The following is a 20,089-nucleotide window of genomic DNA, read 5'->3' on the forward strand; positions in this document are numbered from 1 at the left end:
AGAAAACAATTTATTGCTTACAGTTTCAGAGGCTTGGAAGTCCAAAGTCCAGGGAACACATCTGATGAGGGTTTTGGGGACGCAGGGTACCCACATTGTGAGGATGGCAGAGCAGAGACTGCAGAGAGAGAGACTCTCCTTTTCTTTTAAAGTCCTCAGACCCATGCCCATGACCACCATTATTAATCCACTCACTACAGCACTGGTCCTACAATCCAGTCACCTCTTCAAGGCTCCAACCTTTTAATTACCATAATAGGATTTCCCACCCTCTTAGCAGTCACAATGGGGACTAAGTTTCTAATACATAATACTTGGGGTACACAATTCAAGCTTCAGTGAGTTTGGGGGGGCATAATTCAATCTACTACATCTTGTATAACCATAATTATCACACTTATAAAATTTAATGTGAATACAATATTATTATTGACATATTGTCCATAATCAAAACTGCCCAGTTGTCTCAATAACATTGAGGGGGCTGCAGGCGGCTGGCAGTTACAGAGATTCAAACCCTTGACCTTGGTGTTATCAGCACTACACTCTCCCAAGCGAGCTAACTGGCTAGCCCCCAATAACATTCTTTACGGCAATGTCCCCCTCAGTCCCAGAAGCCGTCAAGGATCATGCACTGCATTTATGTGCCATAATTCTGATAGTGATGTGCTTGGCTTGCAGCCTGAGAACTGAACTATATAGATTGCCGTACAGTGACATTTCTTTTTTTGTGTGTATGTCCTTTTTTTTGTGACCGCGCTCAGTCAGTGAGCGAACCGGCCATCCCTATATAGGATCCGAACCCTCGGTGGGAGCGCTGCTGCGCTCCCAGCGCCACACTCTCCCGAGTGAGCCACGGGGTCGGCCCTACAGTGACATTTCACATTCACTACAATTCCCTTTTTCCACATGGTCACTGTGATCAACCTTTGTATTAGTCTGTTTTTGTGTTGCTATAACAGAATACCTGAGACTGGGTAATTTATAAAGAACAGAGGTTTATTTGGTTCACGATTCTGGGACAGCTGCATCTGGCATGGGCCTCAGGCTGCTTCTACTCATGCTGGAAAGCGGCAGGCAGCTGGTGGGTACAAGCAGATCACATGGCAAGAGAAGCAAGAGAAAGAGAGAGGGGAGGTGTCAGGGTCCTATAAACAATCATCTTGTGGGAACTCATAAAGCGAGAGCTCATTCATTACCCCCACCCCCCAGGGAAAGCATTAATCCATTCATGAGGGATCTGTGCCATAACTCAAACAGCTCCCAACACTGCCACATTGGGGATGAGATTTCAACATGAGTTTTGGGGGGACAACACTTCCAAACTCTGTCAACCCTGATGCTGCATCTTCAAGCCAGGCCTTCATATTTCTTTGCATTTTACTGCCACCACCTCCCACCCATAGTCAATCAAGGAATGCCCCAAATAGCCCAAGGTGCTCTGCAGTTTTTACTTGGGACTTTCCTTGCTTCACGCACAGCCTGCTCCAGTGCCTCTGCAGTTGCATAAGCTACCAACATGAGTTGCATCTCTGAATTTGGGACCAGTTTTAAGGGGCTTGAACTTGGTGTGGTACTTGGTTTTCTTGTCTTTGACCATTGGCAGAAGATTGTGACTCAGACTCTCATGTTTGATTTTTTCACACGTTTGGTCACCACAAATGTTAAGTTGAACCAGTTGAAGCTACTGTTTTTGTAGGTCAGAAACAAATATTTTATATGGTTCAACATAAAAAATTATTCTTGAATGATTACAATACCAAGAGACCCAAAAGCTGGCGTGAGTACTTTGCCCTCACTGCTGCTAGGGTGGTTCTCAGCTTAGTGTACCTCCTGTTTCAACTTGCTTTCCCAGCTGTCTGTCTAATTATTTTTTTATAGTCTCTTTTGATGCCTAGCAAATCCCTTCCTATTCTTTTTCAGTATTCTTTTTTTTTCTTTTGGTGGTTGCCAGGTAAGAGGATCCAAACCCTTGACCTTGGTGTTATCATGCTCTAACCAACTGAGCTAACTGTCCTGCCCCACTGCACATTTTTAATAGGCTTTTTGTTTTTGTTGTTGAGTCATTAGAGTTCTTTACATATTCTGGTTGTTAACCCTTTATCAGATATATGATTTTCAAATATTTCTTCCCATTTTGTAGGTTGCCTTTTCATTCTGTTGACTATTTGCTTTGTAATGCAGAAGTTTCTAAATCTGACTTCCGTCCAGGCCAGAACCCAAGATGGCTGTCGTCTTGCTGAGACATGTTGGCCATCATTGTCTCCGAGCCCATCTTAGTCCTCAGCTCTGTATCAGAAATGCTGTTCCTTTGGGAACCACAGCTAAAGAAGAGATGGAATGGTTCTGGAATAAGAACACTGGTTGAAACCGTCCTTTATCTCCTCATATCACTATCTACAGATGGTCTCTTCCCATGGCGATGTCCATTTGCCACTGTGGCACCGGTATTGCCTTGAGTACAGGGGTCTCTCTTTTTGGCTTGTCCGTCCTGTTGCTCCCTGGGAACTTTGAGTCGTATTTGGAAATTGTGAAGTCTCTATGTCTGGGGCCAGCGCTAATCCACACAGCCAAGTTTGCACTCGTCTTCCCTCTCATGTATCATACCTGGAATGGGATCCGACACTTGATGTGGGACCTAGGAAAAGGCCTGAAGATTCCCCAGCTATACCAGTCTGGACTGGTTGTCTTGGTTCTCACTGTGTTATCTTCTGCAGGGCTTGCAGCCATGTGAAGAAAAGCTGAAGTTCCCAGTATCATCTTTCGACAAATTATAACATTGACCTATCTTCCTGTTTGTCACTTATCTTTAGTCAGGGCCCTGATTTGTTTAGATCCTTTTGTGCTTGTAGATCCCCTTGGAGCACAGTAGCAATAGAGTACCTTCTGGAACCATAGTAGTGGAAAAAGGTCCAGTTTTCCCCTTGTTTCTAAAGATGGACTGGCTGCAAAAACTCCCTTTTCCTGCCCACAGCTTGCAGCCTACTCTGGGCCCAGGAGCCCTTATTCTCTTTCCATATTGGGCTTTGATTTGTGCTGAGAGTCAGCTTTTGGCTCCTGACTGAGACACTGGAAACAATGCCAGCTCTGTGGCCTCTGCCCTGGGGACTGGGGATGAGGCTTTGGGTGCCACTGCCTGTGGGTTGCTGGCTTAAAGGACAGTTCTGTTCATTGGTCAGAGCCCAGGGCCTATAACACCCACACAGGGTAGCTGAAAGAGGAGAGGTGGGGGTGGAGGGGAATTAACCTATCCCAGCTAGAGGGAGAAAAAGAGGATAAGTTGGTTCTCAGAGCAGGTGCTTTGGGGAGAAGACATATAGTTTTTGATGCAAGAGGAAAATCCAGAAAATTATCATTGAACGTATTAAGGTTTATTTCTTTTTCTTGCATTTCTGGAAAAACAAACTTCTTAATGTCATGTTTTATAATCCAAGTTCATGTACCATTTTTTTCTGAAACTGAATTAAAATACTCATTTTATCTTTAACTGTCCTTGAAATCTAGAGAAACCAAGAGAATGGCTGTTGGGGAGGAGCCAATTTCCTTCCCCTCCCTCGGGTCTCAGAAATTTACACACAACCCCCTGCCCAATCTGATCTTTCCCAGGAGGGAAACAGTTTGTCCTACAACTAACCACTGGAAAAGTTTTCAGGGAATCAAGTACAAGTAGCGAGAGATTTAAATATCACAAAGAAGCCTCGGAGAAGAAAGGAGAAAGAAAGGAAGTTAAGCATGTTAAGCTTTTGAGTTATTGCCAGCTCCAAAATCCCACTGAAGACTAGTGTAAGCCTTAGGGCAAATTCAGCAAATTATGGTCCAGTGAGGGATGCAGAGTACCAGTGGAGGTGACAGCTAAGGGATGATGACCTAAGTATGTAAATTTGGGGAGAAAGGAGAGTAGAGATTTTTTTAAAAAGGAGGGATTGTTGAAAACCTGGCAAAAACTTATAATTTAATGAGAGATCTTGTTGCTTTTATAATCTATATGAGCCAGGCTTTTGGGTCCCTAAATGCCTTGGCAGTAGTGCTGTTTTGATAGTCTTTGGAAACTCTGGGATGAAGAGATCTATTTTGTCTGTCACTCTGAGTTTTTGGCCAATTAAGTAAAGCCATGGGTTGAAGAAGAGTAACAATGACTGTAGCTGGTGTCAGTTGGCTAGAAAGACCTTACTTAAGCTAAGACAGTGGAGACCTGCTGTGTCAACAGTCTTCATCCTAAAATAGTGTTTGGTCTTAAGTAATGATCACTTCTCCTTTTTGCTAGACTGGCCCTGGGAAGTCCTTGTAGCCTTCTTCCATCTTAGACCAGCTGTCCTCTACTTTGTCCTTGGAGTGAGGGACAGGTGTTCATGAGGGAACACTTTGGCACTGGGACTGGAAAGGTTTGGCAAGAGTGTTAAATTTAATAGCCAGTGCCAGGAAGATGCAGAAAATAGGGTCAATGACATACAGATGTTGGAGGCACAGAAATAGGGGACTTCTTTACTTTCTTGGTGGCTTCTTACCATGTAGGTGATTGAAGGGGGCGGAGGGGTGTGGCAGAGCATCTTGTTTGTTATTCTGCCCTAAATTTCTATTTACCATCTTACTTTGTTTTTATTCTCTGTCTGCCAATTACTCCCACATCTTCAGTTATCAAACTATATTTTTACTTTTGCTTACATATAAAGTCTTAGACAAGGATAGTGTCTACTTTGGTTTTTCATATTTTTTCTTCCTCATCTTCTCCAAACACACATACACATACTCTACTAAACAAATCTACTTCTAATTTTGAAGTTGCTAGCTGTGCGTGGTCAGGATGAAAAATGAGTGGGTAAGGGTGAGGGACTGGTTCTTTGAGGTTCTGCCCTTTTGCTGTGATTAAGATGAACTTTCTCTTCGTCATTTCTGGAGTATAACTGACTCAATTCTTATAGAAATGTGTTATATCCCAAACCCCTGTCATGTTCTTTTCTCTGTTCTATTTCCCCCAACCTTCCTTCTCGTTATGGCTTATCAGAGGCAGCTATAGCAGATGGAGAAAATCCAGATCAATAAAAGCTTTAACAAAAAAAAAAGAAGTTTCTAAGTCTGATATAGTCCCATTTATCTATTTTTACTTTTGTTGTACATACTTTTAGTTTCATATGCAAGAAATCACTGCCATGCTATAAAGTTTTCCCCTATGTGTTCTTCTAAGAGTTGATAGTTTTGGTTGTTAACATTTAGGTCTTTAAACCATTGTCAGTTAATTTTTGTATGTGGTGCAAGGTAAGGGTTCAACTTTATTTTTTTGCATGTGTATATCCAGTTTTCCCAGCACAATTGGTTGAAGAGACTGCCCTTTCCCCATTGTGTGGTCTTGGTACTCTTGCTGAAGATCATTTGACCATATGCATGAGAGTTTATTTCTAGGCTCTCTCTTCTGTTCCATTGGTCTGTCTGTCTTTATGCCAGTACCACATTGTTTTGATTGCTGTAGCTTTGTAATATGTTTAGAAATCGGGAAGTATGAGTCCTCCAACTTTGTTCTTCCTTTTCAAGATTGTTTTGGCTGTTCAGGGTCTGCTATGGTTTGAATATGTTCCCCAAAGTTCATGTGTTGAAAGCTTAATCACAAGTGCGACAGTGTTGAGAGGTGCAACCTTTATGAGGTGATTAGTTCATTGGGGCTCTGCCTTCATAAGTGGATTAAGGCTGCTATCTAGGGAGTGGACTAGTTACCATGGGAGTGGGTTTCTGATAAGAGTGAGTTCTGTCTCCACTCTTGCTCACCCTCTCTTGCCCTTCTACCGTCTGCCATGGGATGACACAGCAGGAAGGCACTCATCAGATGTTGTTGCCATGCCCTTGGAGTCCCAGCCTTCAGAACTGTGAACCAAATACGTTTCTTTTCATTATAAATTACCCAGTCTGTGGTATTCTGTTATGGCTGCATAGAACATACTAAGATAGAATCCTTTGAGATTCCACACAAATTTTAGGATTGTTTTTCTATTTCTGAAAAAAAAAAAATGCCATTGGGATTTTCATAGAATTGTATTGAATCTGTAGATTGCTGTGGATAGTATGGACATTTTAACAATGTTAAGTCTATGCCTATCTATGAGTGCAGAACATTTTTCCATTTATTTGTGTCTCATTCAGTTAATTTGAACAATGCTTTTTAGTGTATAACGTACAGGTTTTTCATCTCCTTTGTTAAGTTTATTCCTAAGTATTTTACTCTTTTTGATGCTATTGTAAATTGAATTATTTTCTTAATTTCCATTTGGGATTGTTCATCAGTAGTGTATAAAACCTCAACTTATTTTTGTGTGTTGATTTTGTATCCTACAACTTTGCTGAATTTGTCTGCTAGCACTACTAGTTATTTCATGGTATTTTCAGGTTTTTCTACATGTAAGACCATGTCACCTGCAAACAAAAATAAATTTTACATCTTCTTTTCCAAATCAGATGCCTTTTATTTCTTTTTCTTGTCTAATTGCTCTAGCTAGAACTTTTAGTACTATGTGGAATAGGTGTGGCAAGAGTGGGCATCCTTGTCTTCTTCCTGCTTGTAGAAGAAAAGCTTTTGGTTTTTGCCATTGACTATGATGTTAGCTGTGGGCTTTTCATACATGGCCTTGATTATCATGAGGAAGTTTCCTTCTATTTCTAGTTCTTTGAGTGTTTTTATCATGAGAGGTTATTGAATTTTGTTAAATGCCTTTTCTGAATCAACTGAGATGAATATCTGATTTTCATCATTAATTATGTTAATGTGGTGTTTTACATTATTCTATATTTGTATGCTGAACCACTCTTCTAGCCAAGGGTAAGTCTCACTTGATCATGGTGAATAATCCTTGTAATGTGCTGTTGATTCTGTTTGCTAGTATTTTATTAAGGATTTTTGCTTGATTTCTTTTTACAGCTTCTATTGTATGGATATGCCACATCTTGTTTATCCATTCAACAGTTGATGGACATTGGGGTTGTTTCTGCTTTTTGGCTATTATAAATAATTCTGTTATAATCATTAATGTACATTCATGAGTACCTGTTTTCAATTCCCTGGGTCATATGATAACTCTATACTTATTATTCTCTGAAGAACTGCCAAAACATTTTCCAAAGTGACTGCACCATTCTACATTCCCTCTAGCAATTGTATGAGGGTTCCAATTTTTCCACATCCTTACCAACACTTGTTATTCTGTGTCATTTTCATTTCGCCATCCTAGTGAGTATAAAGTGGTATCTCATTGTAGTTTTGATTTACATTTCCCTAATGATTATTGATGTCACAGCACCAGTCAGGCAACTAATTCCATACACAAGGAGACCTGAGTGGTGTACTCCATGGCTGCTGTGGTTTCTTAACTTTCTCAGATCCCTGGTGGCCAGAGAGAGGCATCAGGCAAAGAAATGCAGGTGCTGGCAGCTGGAAGCCAAGCAATGTGCACTGGACTGGTAAGTATGAGGGGATACAGGTAGGCACCAACCCGTCTATCATGGCCCCTAATTTCACAAAAGACCAGCTGCCTGACTGCCTTCCTACCACAGCCTATTGGGAGATGATCCAGCTGTGACCTGCACATCTACTGGGACTGATTGCTCACTGCCCCTGGAGGCATTTCTGGTCTGGGCCAACTGTTGGAAAGTGTTTCCTTACTTGTAATCTCTCTGCCTGTAGATTCTGCACATTGGGTCGATTTGGGTGTATATTTGTTACGGTACCCAAAATGACGAGCAGATGAAATTAGATCTTGTTTCTTTCCATACATCAACTTAATTTTGGTTTTAAGCCAAAATTCTGGGTACAGAATCCCATCTCAGTCCTTTTGGGGACTTTCTTCTGTTCTCCTCCAAGGCATATGAAGGTTATTGAGATTACACAGAGCCAAAGTTTTGAAGAAGGTGTCCTCTGTCTTCTGTCTCCTCATGTTTCTGGGGTGATATTCATTGTCTGTGGCCACGTGATCCCTTTGGATCCAGGATTCTTTGATGCTTCCTTGAGATGCTGGGACAAAGGATTCCTTTGGGGAGGTGAGAGTGTGGGGCTTCTGGTCTTATCTCCCAGATGTATCCCTTACCCGTTCCTCTCTGGGGTCCTTCCACTCCCAAGAGGGCCTCTGGAAAGAGAAGCTCAGGTTCCTCCCTGCTCTGAGACTTCTAGATTTCTTTCTGTTCCCCTCAGGGCTCTCAATCCTGCTTCCTTTTAGCTTGTCTGCTTCTTCCCTTGAACAATCTCCTTCCTTCAACTTTTTCTAGGCTGGCCCGTGGCTCACTCAGTAGAGTGCGGTGCTGATAACACCAAGGCCACGGGTTCGGATCCTATATAGGGGTGGCCGGTTTGTTCACTGGCTGAGCATGGTGCTGACAACACCAAGCCAAGGGTTGAGATCCCCCTACCAGTCATCTTTAAAAAAAAAAAAACTTTTTCTGAAAACTTTCTAATTCTCCTTGGAAAAGAAAGCCAAGAAGCGTTACCAGCTGGTTAGGCTCTCTGCCCTGCCTTCTGCCCGCCCTGATGCAATGAACCAGTTGGCTGTCTGATTGAATGGGAGGAAGGGAAAGAACAAAAATGTTTTTGATATCTTGAAATATCCAGCACATGCCTCTTCCTTGTGGGCCTCCTATGCAATGATAAACGACGTGCTATAACCTGATTGCTGTGAGCCCAGCAGGTCTCCCCTCCAGGTCTGTATCTGTACTGCCCTCACTGTTTCTCACGTGACACGGCTTTCTGTCACACTGTGGCATCCAGACCAGTGCTCCAACCCACCACGTGCCAGCTGCCTTCTGTTGGCAGCGCACTTCTCAGGCTTTAGTGTCCTCATCTGTGAAACGGGCTAGTTTTGTCTTCCTCCTGGGGTTGTTCTGATGGTTAGAATGGGATCATGCATGCAGAGCAACTTGCACGGTATAGGGGGCAAGAGTTTGGAAAAGTGATGCTGTTGTCATTCTAACATGGGCCTCTGGCTCACTTACAATGGAAAGCCTGCACAGACTTGTCTTGACCAGTGGGATAGGCGCTACCCTGCTTCTGGCCTGCCTGCACTCACAGAAGTCACAAGAAGTCAAGAAGAAAGAAAGAAGTCAAGTTCCCAAATTTACCCATACTACAGCTCATGTGTGCTCTCCCACACCCACCAGAATACTTCTTTATTTCCTTATGGTGGATTTAATCTTCCTTATGTGCCTCCATCTACATGAGACGCAGGACAGGTATAAAATGAAAGTGGACTTTAAATTAGCCAATATCGTTCTACTCCAATTTAAGTAGCATCTCGAGGATGACCCAATCTCCTTCAGGGACATGCACGATTGTCCCTGTTTCTTCGCCCTTCCCACCCTATGTCCAATTCTAAGAGTACAGGCCTGGGAGAGGGGTGGGGAGCTCATAATACCTCCTACCAATAGGAGAGGGGGCTTTGGAATCATCCTCAGTGTCTTTGCTGGTCTCTGCTACATAGGGTCAAGTTTGTCTGGGTTCCCAGGACCTTGTGCGAATGTGTACTAGGTGTGGCTGGTGAATTAGTGACCTATTCTTGACTTACTCGGGCTGCAGTCTTCCTGTGAATGGGCCCCACTGTGGTCTTGTGGATGCCGCAGCTTTCCCAGAGTTCTGCTGTTATGCCCATTCAGCAAGGTCCACTTCACCCCCAACAGGGAAACCTGCTTTGCAAAGTTCCCCAGCCAGACTCAGCCACATTCTGTGCTCCTCACCCCTCTGCGTGTGTGAAAGATCACTAGGACATCACACACAGGCTGTGGGACCCAGCCACTTCTCTCTGCCACTGCTGTCCTTTCACCTCCAGCTTGCTGCAGGGGCTCCCGGGGCAGCAACCCCTGCCAAGACTTCAGATGGACAAAGCCCCTCTGCTTTGGGCTTCCTGCTTCATCTAACATTGTGTTTCAATTAGGAGTACTTTTGGCCATAAGTAGCAGCAACCCTGACTAACAGTAGTGATATAAAAATCACAAGGGTACTCACAAGGTTCTGGAGCAGGTGGCATCAAGAATGGTTTAGCAACTCCGTGAGGTCACTGGGAGTCCAGGTCCTTTCCCTCTTTTCCCTCTTTTATCCTTGGTACCTACTTTCCTCCTTCTTGTCAGCTCATCGTCATAAAAAAGCTGCCTCAGCTCCACACATCCTGTCATTTTAAGGTAGAAACACGTCAACTGAAAAGTACCAACAGCGTTTCCCCTCTTGTGCTGGTCCCTTTATTTAAAAACAAAACATCCTTCCCAGAAGCTCTAGAGGAAACTTACATCTCATTGGCCAAAACTAAGTCACAGAGCCACCTCCAGGTTCAAGGGAGGCTGGGAAAGAGTATTTGGTCTTCCAGCCTCTCCTGGAGGAGGTTACTGGGGAGTTGGAAGTTGGGAGGACCTCGTGAGTGATCCCCCAACAGTGTCTTCCACCCGTCTGCCCCTCGGGGGCTTTGGAGTAGAAAGGAGCAGAGGGACCATCTGCCTGGCCACTGCTTCCCCTAGGGGCATGGGCAGTGGTGGCAGGGTGTTACATCTAAATTCCTCATGCAGACGCTGTGAGGATTAAAAGGAATCTGTGTAAAGCACTTAGCATCATACCCGGCACAGAGTAAGCACTCAATAGATGTTAGCTATTATCATTCTTTTTATTGACAGTATTATTATTATTATGAACAACTCTGCTTTTTTCTCCTTTCTGTACAACTCTGGGCCAGAAGCAACAGGCTTCCCGCTTCTTCTCTGACACAAACTAACTTTCCCTACTTCATATCTACATTTTTTCTGCCACAGGAAGCAAAGCTCCATGATGAAGCCGGGCTTGCTTCTGAATGCTGCATAAAGCTTAAGTGGAGAATATACAAATTACTATACAAATTGGAGCACTTTGAGAAAAAAAGAGAACTTTTTTTTGGTAACAGCTATATGAAGATATAACTCACATACCATATAATTCACTTATTTAAAGTGTGCAATTCAGTGATTTTAATATAGTCACTGTTGTTCAACCTCCACCACAATCAATTTTAGAACATTTTCATCATCCTCAAAAGGACACCCTGTATCCTTTACCTATAACCCCACATACCCCCATTCCCCAGCCCTAGGCACCTACTAATCTACTTTCTGTCTTTATGTATTTGCCAATTCTAGACATTTCATAAAAATGGAGTCATATAAAATGTGGTCTTTTGTGCCTGCCTTCTTTCACTTAGCATAGTGTTCTCAAAGTTCATCCATGTTGTAGCATTCATAAATACTTCTTTCCTCTTTATTGCTGAATAATATTCTATTGTATGGATATACCACAATTTGCCTGTTCATTCATAGACATTTGGGAATTTCTGTCTTTTGGCTATTGTGAATAATGCTGCTATAAACATCCGTGTACAAGTATGTGTTTCTTCTGGGTAAATACTTGGGAGTGAAATTGCTGGCTTAAATGGCAACTCTATGTTTAACCTTTTAAAGAACTGCCACACAGTTCTGACATTTCCACAGCCACATCAACACATGTTATTACCTGTCTCTTTGGTGGCTGGCCCGTACAGGGATCTGAACCCTTGACCCTGGTGTTATCAACACCTCGATCTCCCAAATGATGTAACCAGCCAACCCATCTGTATTTTCAATTATAGCCTTCCTAGTGGGTATGAAGTGGTATCTCGTTGTGGTTTTGATTTGCATTTCCCTAGTGCCTGATGATGCTGAACGTATTTTCATGTGCTTATTGCCTAGTAAGAGGACCCTTTTAAAACCTTTTAATTTTGTTATAGTTTTATACTTACAGAAAAGTTATAAATAGGCTGGCTGGTTAGCTCAGTGTTATAACGCCAAGGTCAAGGGTTCAGATCCCCATACCAGCCAGCCACCAAAAAACAGACAAGAAAAGATAGAATAGTTTTTTAAAAAAACTCCTGTATAACCTTCATCCAGATTCACCAACTGTTAACATTTTGCCCCATTTGAGTAATCATTTTCTCTCTCTCTCTCTCTTCTCTGTCTCTCTTTCTGTACATACACACACACACACACACACACACGCACACGCACACACACATTTTTTAGCAATTTGAAATTAATTTGCCTTCATCATACCCCTTTGTCCATGAACATTTCAGTGTAGATTTCCTGAGAACAAAGACTTACTTTTAGTTCACAAACTGAAAACTGCTTTAAAAAAAACATAACCCCAATACATTTATCAAAATCAGGAAACTCAACATTGATAAAATAATATTATCTAATCCACAGTCCATATTCGAACTTCACCAATTGTCCCCATATTCTAGATTTGAGTCCAGGATCACAGACCTCATTTAGTTATCGCATTTCTTTAGTCACCTTTAATCTGAAACACCTCCTCAGCCTTTCTTGATGTCATAGCTTTGCTATTTTGAAGAGTTTGGCCAGTTACTTTGTAGAATGGGTTTGTCTGCTGTTTCCTTGGGGTTAGATTAAGTTAGGCATTTTAAAAAATCAGTAACACCAGAAAAGAGATGTATGTTCTTCTCAGGGCAACTCAGCAGGGAACTCATTTTTGCACATTGTTGGTGGCTGGTTTTGATTATGTGGCTGAGGTGGTATGCATTACCACCACCCATTGGTTAAGGGGCTAAGTATCCATTGAAAAATTACTGTGATCCTTTTGTAATTAATAAGCAATTTGGAGGATATATTTTGAAACAATTTAAGATTCTGTTCCTCACTAAACTTCCAATCACTAATTTCAGCATTCTGTGACTTTTTAAAAAATCAGCTTTGAGGTATAATGTACACACAATAAAATTCACCCACTTTAAGTGTCCAGTTGGATGAGTTTTGCCAAATGTGTACAGCGATGGTAACCACCACTACAACAAAAATTTAGAACATTTCTATTATCCCTAAAAGGTCAAAAGGGGCCCTTTTAAATTATAATGTGGGATTAGAGGTAGGTGTCGTAACACCAAGTTTGAGGGTTCGGATCCCATTACCAGCCAGCTGCCAAAAAAATATAATGATGTGTGGCAACAGACAACTTTGAATCCTTTCTCTTTCTGAACCAGGCCTGACATTCAACATCATGCTAGGAGCTCAAAACAGAAGCTGCAGCTAGGAGCTCAAAACAGAAGCTGCAGCTGAGGACCTAAAACAGAGCAACGACTAACCCCTTTGCTCAAGGTGGCGTGAGCCTCCTCCCTGACAGCAGAGGGGCGATGGGTCTTGGGGGCATGAAAACGCAGCTGGGCATGTTTCCAAAGATGCCCCCACATGCTCCAAGTTACCCCCGTCTTCACTGCAAGCTCTCGCAGGCCTGATGGCCCTTTTCTGGCACAGGGACACAGATGTCCCTGGGATACGGCGCTGGTGCGCCTCGGCTCCGGACTCTGCTGTCACTACGCTCTGTGGTGTGGACGCTTTCCAGCTTCTTCCCCTGCTCAAACATCCTCCCCCTGATTTGGGGGTTCCTTTGCCTGCACTCTTTCCTCCAGGCCCAGTGCTCCCTTTCGGGGACCCACTTCAGTGACTCACTCAATCGCTCACTGTCCAACCCTCTCTTTCCCCCAGGCTGTGGGGTCTTCACCTAGCCTGGGTGTTAGGTGGGTATTAGATGTTCTATGCCAAGTATGCAGGCTAAGAATTGGATTGGTTGATGCCCCAAAAGTCTTTTTCTCCTAAAGCTGTTGTCTCTGCCATGGGCTGTGAGACTCTATTTGAAATTAGAAGCTGAGCACTAAGTCCTTTCTTTCTGAATAACTGCAGGAAACACCCTTCCTTGCACTCAAGGGTACCAGGAAGAAAAATAGGGTGGGAGGAAGGGACAAACCCCGTTGACTAATACCTGCTAAAACCATCCTGTTATTGCACAGTTAACTTGAGGGGTATAAATACAGGATGTCATATTTATCTACCCTAAATATTATCATTATTTACCTACCTGAATCACTCCTCCCTTGAAGGTAGGACAAACTCAATATTTGCTGAACATTTGTGTACCTTAATCCCTAATCTTTTTGACTTTAAGACAAACCAGATAAGGAAATGGCTTTATTTACTTTTTAATTTATTTTTTTTCTGGTAGCGTGGTAGGTGGGAAGTGAAATAAAGGTAAATTAAAGGTGACTGGGAAAAGCAATAGAGGGTTAGATCCTGGGATGGGGGGTTTGTGTGGGCTTCATAGAAGACTGCCTGGGCCCCAAAGGGGAAGGAGAGGAGCTTTCTAAGCAGAGTGGAAGATGGCACATGTGCTGACAGAGTGATGTGCGGTGAGAAAAGGAGGCCATGTCCTCAACCTCTATCCCCGCCTAGGGGTGTTTATTGTGCAACAAATACAATAAGTAGGAGCTGTCCTTTCCTTTCTAATACCATTTTCACTTCTCCCAGAATTTTATGGATAGTTTCTCAGTGTCCATCCCAGACCTCAGGAGTATGGGCTTGATCCACTGATTGTGTCGTCTTTATTTCTGCAGGGTGAGATCTGGGGGGTTGCTTTAAACAGTATGGTGGAAAGGGATCTCCGGGCACTTGGATATGACAGATGAAAAGCTGGATGAAATTTGAGAGGAAATCTGAGTTTGGAAAAAGGAGAACTGAGTCCCTAATTAGCTAGGCGCCTTTAAAGGTCACTCAGCATATCTATCTGCAGAATGGGTATAATCACTCTACAGAACTAAAACGAAAAAGCAATACAGAGGAAACTGTAAATCACTGCATAAATTTAACTCTCATTGCTACTTAAGCTAGCCAAATGCTTCACATGCTTGAATTTGTCTCCCAAGTTTTCTTTCTGTACTTACAATTCTGCCTTAGGTTGCTTAAAACTTGTGAGAGAGAGTACCACTCTTATCCGCCTCTTCCTTCTGCACGCTTGCCTACGCAAAGATGCATAACCCTGTTTTTTTGAGTGTCTGTTTTCACATTCTTCTCAAAGGCAATAGGTGTTAAAAGTTTCCCAGCTGTTGACATACACAACTTGGCATGGAACCTGTCAGACACATCTCTTAGAGGCAATGGACGTGGACTTGGTCAGAATAAAAGAAAAGAAATGTGACATTTATAGGGTGCAATGAGTTGGAGTTTTACCTGTCTTATCTTAACCTAACAACCCTGGGGAATACCCATAAATGCTCCTATTTTACAAAGGAAGAAACAGACTTAAAAAGGTTGAGTCACCTGCCCCTGGTCCTATATGGCAGAACCAAGATCTGAGCCCAGTTATGTGTGATGAACTTAGCCTGTTCTCTTTAAACTTCTGAATGCTGGCTAGCTAGATATCTCAGCTTAGGTAGATTGCATTTCCTCTCCAAGACTACTTACTTATCAATATAAAAATCCCTTTCCTACCAATCCATTTTGATATGAGACTCAAATGAGCCAGGTGTATGTGAAAGCAACTTACAAACTCCCTAATCATGCTCAAACAGAAGATTCCCAGGATCTAATGGGCCCAAAGAAACTTTTTCTAGAAACAAAAGAGAGAAAATTGGATTATGCAGAAATTTATTACTCATTTTTTAAATCCATACATTAATTCAACAAACATAGATAGATGTCTACATTATACAGCCTGACTTTTTATGGATTGACGGATGGGTGAAGGATGGAGTGTACCAGACTACATCCTCCAGTTGATGAGGTCCGTCCACATTCTCATTTAAAAAATGCCCTGCCTCAGCCATGCCCTGCTGACATCTGCATCCAGTACAGCGACAAGCACCAGGCCACTATCAGAAGTGCCCTGGTGGGGGACTAAGGGCTTCAGCCATGCCCCCCCCAACATTTGCATCCAGGTAAGCAATGACCACTGAACTGCTGCTGGAAGTGCCCTGGGCTCATTAGCCAGGGTGTGGGCAAGGACCAAGGTCCTCAGCTACACACCCCACGTCCACATCCCGCCCAGTAACGACCACCAGAAGCACCCCGGGCTCCAAGCCAGGGAGGTGGGGGCCAAGGGCCTCAGCCACTCTCCACTGAAGTCTGCACCCGCCCACCCAAGACCAAGCCGCTGCCAGAAGCCACCTGGGCTCACCTGCTGGAATGAGGGTGGTGCTAAGGGCCTTGGCCACACCCCCTCCCTCCTTCCTCTTCCTCTCACCCTATCTCCCTCCCTTTTCTCCTCTCCTCTTCCCTCCCAACTGCTCCACAACAAAAACTTAGTATGTAAAATAATAATAATAATGATGATGATGATGATGATGATAATGATAATGAAAAACATATTTAAAAATAAATTAACAAAACCAAAAAAAAAAATTAAAAATAAAAAATGCCCGGTCTTTGAAAATAAAACAATAAATGAAACTCTTTAAGAAAGGTTTAGGGCAGGCCGGTTACTCACCTGGGAGAGCGTGGTGCTGATAACATCGAGGTCAAGGGTTTGGATCCCTGTACTAGACAGCTGCCAAAAAAAAAGAAAGAAAGAAAGAAAGAAAGAAAGATTTAATAAAAGAGTATGCTATACAGCAATTACTTGGGCCTGAAAGTATTTTTATTCAAGTTCCATATTGTGAATCACCTTTCCTTGTTGAGAATACAGACTATTTAACCCAGGATGCTAAGCAGAAATTTCATTTACTAATGAATTAACTTGAGATAAGGCACAAGTAAGGCTAAACTTGACTCTAGTCCATCATAAATGGCAACTTTTGCTCTGTTGTATTTTTCATCTACTTAATGTAAAAGTATAAAAACTCTGGGCCGGCCCCATGGCTCACTCGGGAGAGTGCTGCGCTGGTAGCGCTGAGGCCACGGGTTCGGATCCTATATAGGGATGGCCGGTGCGCTCACTGGCTGAGCGTGGTGCAGACCACACTGAGCCGAGGGTTGCGATCCCCTTACCAGTTAAAAAAAAAAAAAAAAAAAATCTCTAAAATGGAAAGCTTAATGTTTGTTAGGAGCTACAAACCATGACCAGCCAACGGTGAGGAATCATACAATATGACTGTGTAGGAGCTATTAGTGGTTTAGAAAGTGTACCTGCTGTTAATTACTTCAAACATTATTGAACTTATGCAGTTTGGGGTTTTTTTCTTTCCTGATGCATTAATCTGCTTGAGCTGCCTTACAAAATACTGCAAACTGGGTGGCTCAAGCAACAAAAATTTATTCCTCACAGATCTAAAGGGTAGCAGCCCAAGATCAAGGTTCTGACAGGGTAGGTTTCTTTCTGAGGCCTTTCCTCTTGGCTTGCAGGTGGGCACCACCTCCCTGTGTGCCCTAGTGAGCTCCTCTTTGTGTGCTCTTCCGTGGGAAGAGAGGAGGGGCAGCAGAGAAGAGAGGGGGAGGGAGCTCTCTGGTGTCTCTTATAAGGACATTAATCCCAGCCACTTCAGCTCAGGCACAGTGGTTCATGACTGCTCTGGATGGCCAAGAAAAAACCTCAGAAAATATCCAAAGCCGAGCAGCAAAGGCAAGTCACCGAGCAGAGATCCGCTCATCAAGGTGGGGACCATCAAGTTGGCCACCCTGGAGATGAACCCCTAGAGGGCTCAGATGAGGCTGTTGGAGTGAGCAGGACTGAAGCCATTTGGGGACCTAAAACTCCACGGTCTCTAAAAGATTTCAAAAGGACACAGTTTTTTTCTTGTCATGAATTTCTCTGAGTTCCCTCTATTCCCGTGGTTATTTGATATTTTGAACCTTGGATGTGGGGCAAGATGACATTATTTACATAAATGTAAAGTTGTTTTACAGCCAGCCTGAGGCTGCAAACTTGCAGACTTTCACATACTATCCAGACCCTGGGAAGCTAAGAAAGACATCAGTAAAACTATAAAGTTATGCTGATTCCACGCCTCCAGCAGGACCCTGAGATAACAGCAAGGAGGGGACTGAATACTAGAGGAAGTGTCGGCGAGACCTTGCACCTGGATACTTGCACGGAGCTCCTGTGGCTCAAGTCCCCCTTCTTCCTGCTTTTCATTTCCCACCTTCCATTCCCTCAACCCTCTATTTAAAACCCCTCAGTGAATCTGAGTCTCTGAGATGGCTTTAGCCTGGCCATTTTCCTTCAGGTTTACTGGACAGATGGGTTAGCCCACCATCTCTCTTCAGGTCACTGGTATTCCTGAATAAATACTGGCTTCCATTTTCTCCAACATTTGACTTTTGAGTGGTTTGCCTTTGAAAGGGGGCAGGCAGTTGGCCCCATGCATGGTAGCAAGGTACTGATAGCAGAAGAGTGTTGTCCCTTCTCTGGCACATTCCTCACTGACCCAGTGATGCCAGACACTGTAATGAAGGATTATGGGGACAGGAATGCGGTCAACTCTCAGAAAAGGAAGAAGGAATTCAAAATACTTCAGGAGACCCAGCTGCTCCAGGTGGCTGGAAATAACTGTAACCCTCATGCCCAGGAGCAGTCTGGAGCCAATTCCAGGCCACAGAGCGGCTCAGTGTGAATCAGAGCTAAGATCTAACCTGTCAGGGGCAGCCCCTGACCTGGTCAGCCAGTAGCACCTTGAAGGCCAGGAAGAGCAGGTTGCAGGAAGTCAGACGACTGGCACCTGGCACCCAGTTACCTATTTTTATCTATAATCACTGTGATACTGGTCTTTGTTAGTGTTGTTATTCAACTTAATAAAGATATGTTAAAGTTTAAGAAAAAAGACACTAATCCCATTCTTCTGACCTCATTTCATTTTCTTTACTTCAGGGCTGACTGGTTAGCTCAGCTGGTTAGAATGTGGTATTATAACACCAAGGTCAAGGGTTCAGATCCCTGTAGTGGCCAGCCACCAAAAAAAAAAAAAGAAAGAAAAGAAAAGAAAGTTTTAGTTATTTCAGTAAAGACCCCATCTCCAAATACAGTCATATTGTGGCTTAGGGCTTCAACATATAAATTCTGGGAAGATACAAACATTCAGCCACTGACACCAGAAACAAACCCCTTTTATTCCAATAGTATCACCCTGCACTATGATTTCCCAGTATTTGCAAATAGCTGATTGTGTGCTGTCTTCCTTGTATGGGTGTTTACAACAAACAAATACTTTCAGCCATCTCAAATGCATAACCCAGTGGGGAGCTCTGCTTCTCCCGCAGCATGGTATTATCCACTCCCACGTTAGTGCCCCCAACGCTTGCCTTGAGTCTTATTCTTCTGTAAAAATTTCTGCATATAGGAACTTTGTTGGAAAGAGAGAAGACAGCATTTAAATTGCAGGGTCTTGGGCTGGTCATTTAGCTCAGTTGGTTAGAGAGGGTGTTGATAACACCAAAGTCAAGGGTTTTCAGATCCCCATACTGGTTAGCTGCAAAAAAAACAAAGCAAAACAAAACGAACAACAACTTACTGAGCACCTAGTATGTTCTGGGCACTGATGCAGGTGCTGGGAATACATTGGTGAGCAAGATATGTCAAGTTTCTGCCTCGTGGTAGTACTGAGCCCAGATCTGGCTGCCCGTCTCTTCTCAAAAGCAAAACACTCAAACGTCAAATGTTGGTGAAAATGGAAGCCAGCTTGTATTCAGGAATACCAGTGACCTGAGGAGAGATGTTAGGTAACCCATCTGTCAGTCGACCTGAAGGAGCATGGTCGGGCTAAAACTACCTAAAAGACTCAGTTTTACTAAGGGGTTTTTAAAGAGAGGGTTGAGGGAATGGAAGATGGGAAATGAAAAGCAGGAGGGAGGGGGGCGTGAGCCATGGGGGCTCCCTGCAAGGAGCCAGGTGCAAAGTCTCACCAAGGCTTCATCTAGTTTCTGCTCCCGTCCTTGATTTTGTCTCAGGGTCCCAATTCAGAGTGGAATCAGCATAGCTTCAGGGTCTGGATAGTACATGTCTCATGGCAAGTCTGCAGCTCCAGGCTGACTGGAAAACAATCACATTCATGTAAATAAAGTCATTTTGCCTCATAACCTAGGTTCAAAATATCAACCATGGGAAAAGAGGGAACTCAGAGAAATGCGTGTCAAGGAAAAAAACTGAGTCCTTTTAAAATCTTTCAGAGCCCATGTGGTTTTAGGTCCCAACATGCCTCACTCCTGCTCACTCCAACAGCTTCCCCACTGTCAGTAATTCCTTCCATTACTTTTGTTGTTGTTTTCCAGTAAGGAGATCCGAACCCAATATTCTTGGTGCTATAACACTGCATTCTAACCAAGTTCCTTCCATTTCTGTGGAATAGAACAGATGACTCAT

The 20,089-nt window shown here is 43.3% G+C and overlaps 1 pseudogene; it reads left to right on the forward strand.

The window, feature by feature from the left end:
• Positions 1 to 2,215: 2,215 nt before the first annotated feature.
• Positions 2,216 to 3,055, forward strand: LOC134370234 (succinate dehydrogenase cytochrome b560 subunit, mitochondrial-like; annotated as a pseudogene).
• Positions 3,056 to 20,089: the final 17,034 nt, after the last annotated feature.

The sequence above is a fragment of the Cynocephalus volans genome, chromosome 2 (assembly GCF_027409185.1).
Source record: "Cynocephalus volans isolate mCynVol1 chromosome 2, mCynVol1.pri, whole genome shotgun sequence".
Classification (NCBI taxonomy): Eukaryota; Metazoa; Chordata; class Mammalia; order Dermoptera; family Cynocephalidae; genus Cynocephalus; species Cynocephalus volans.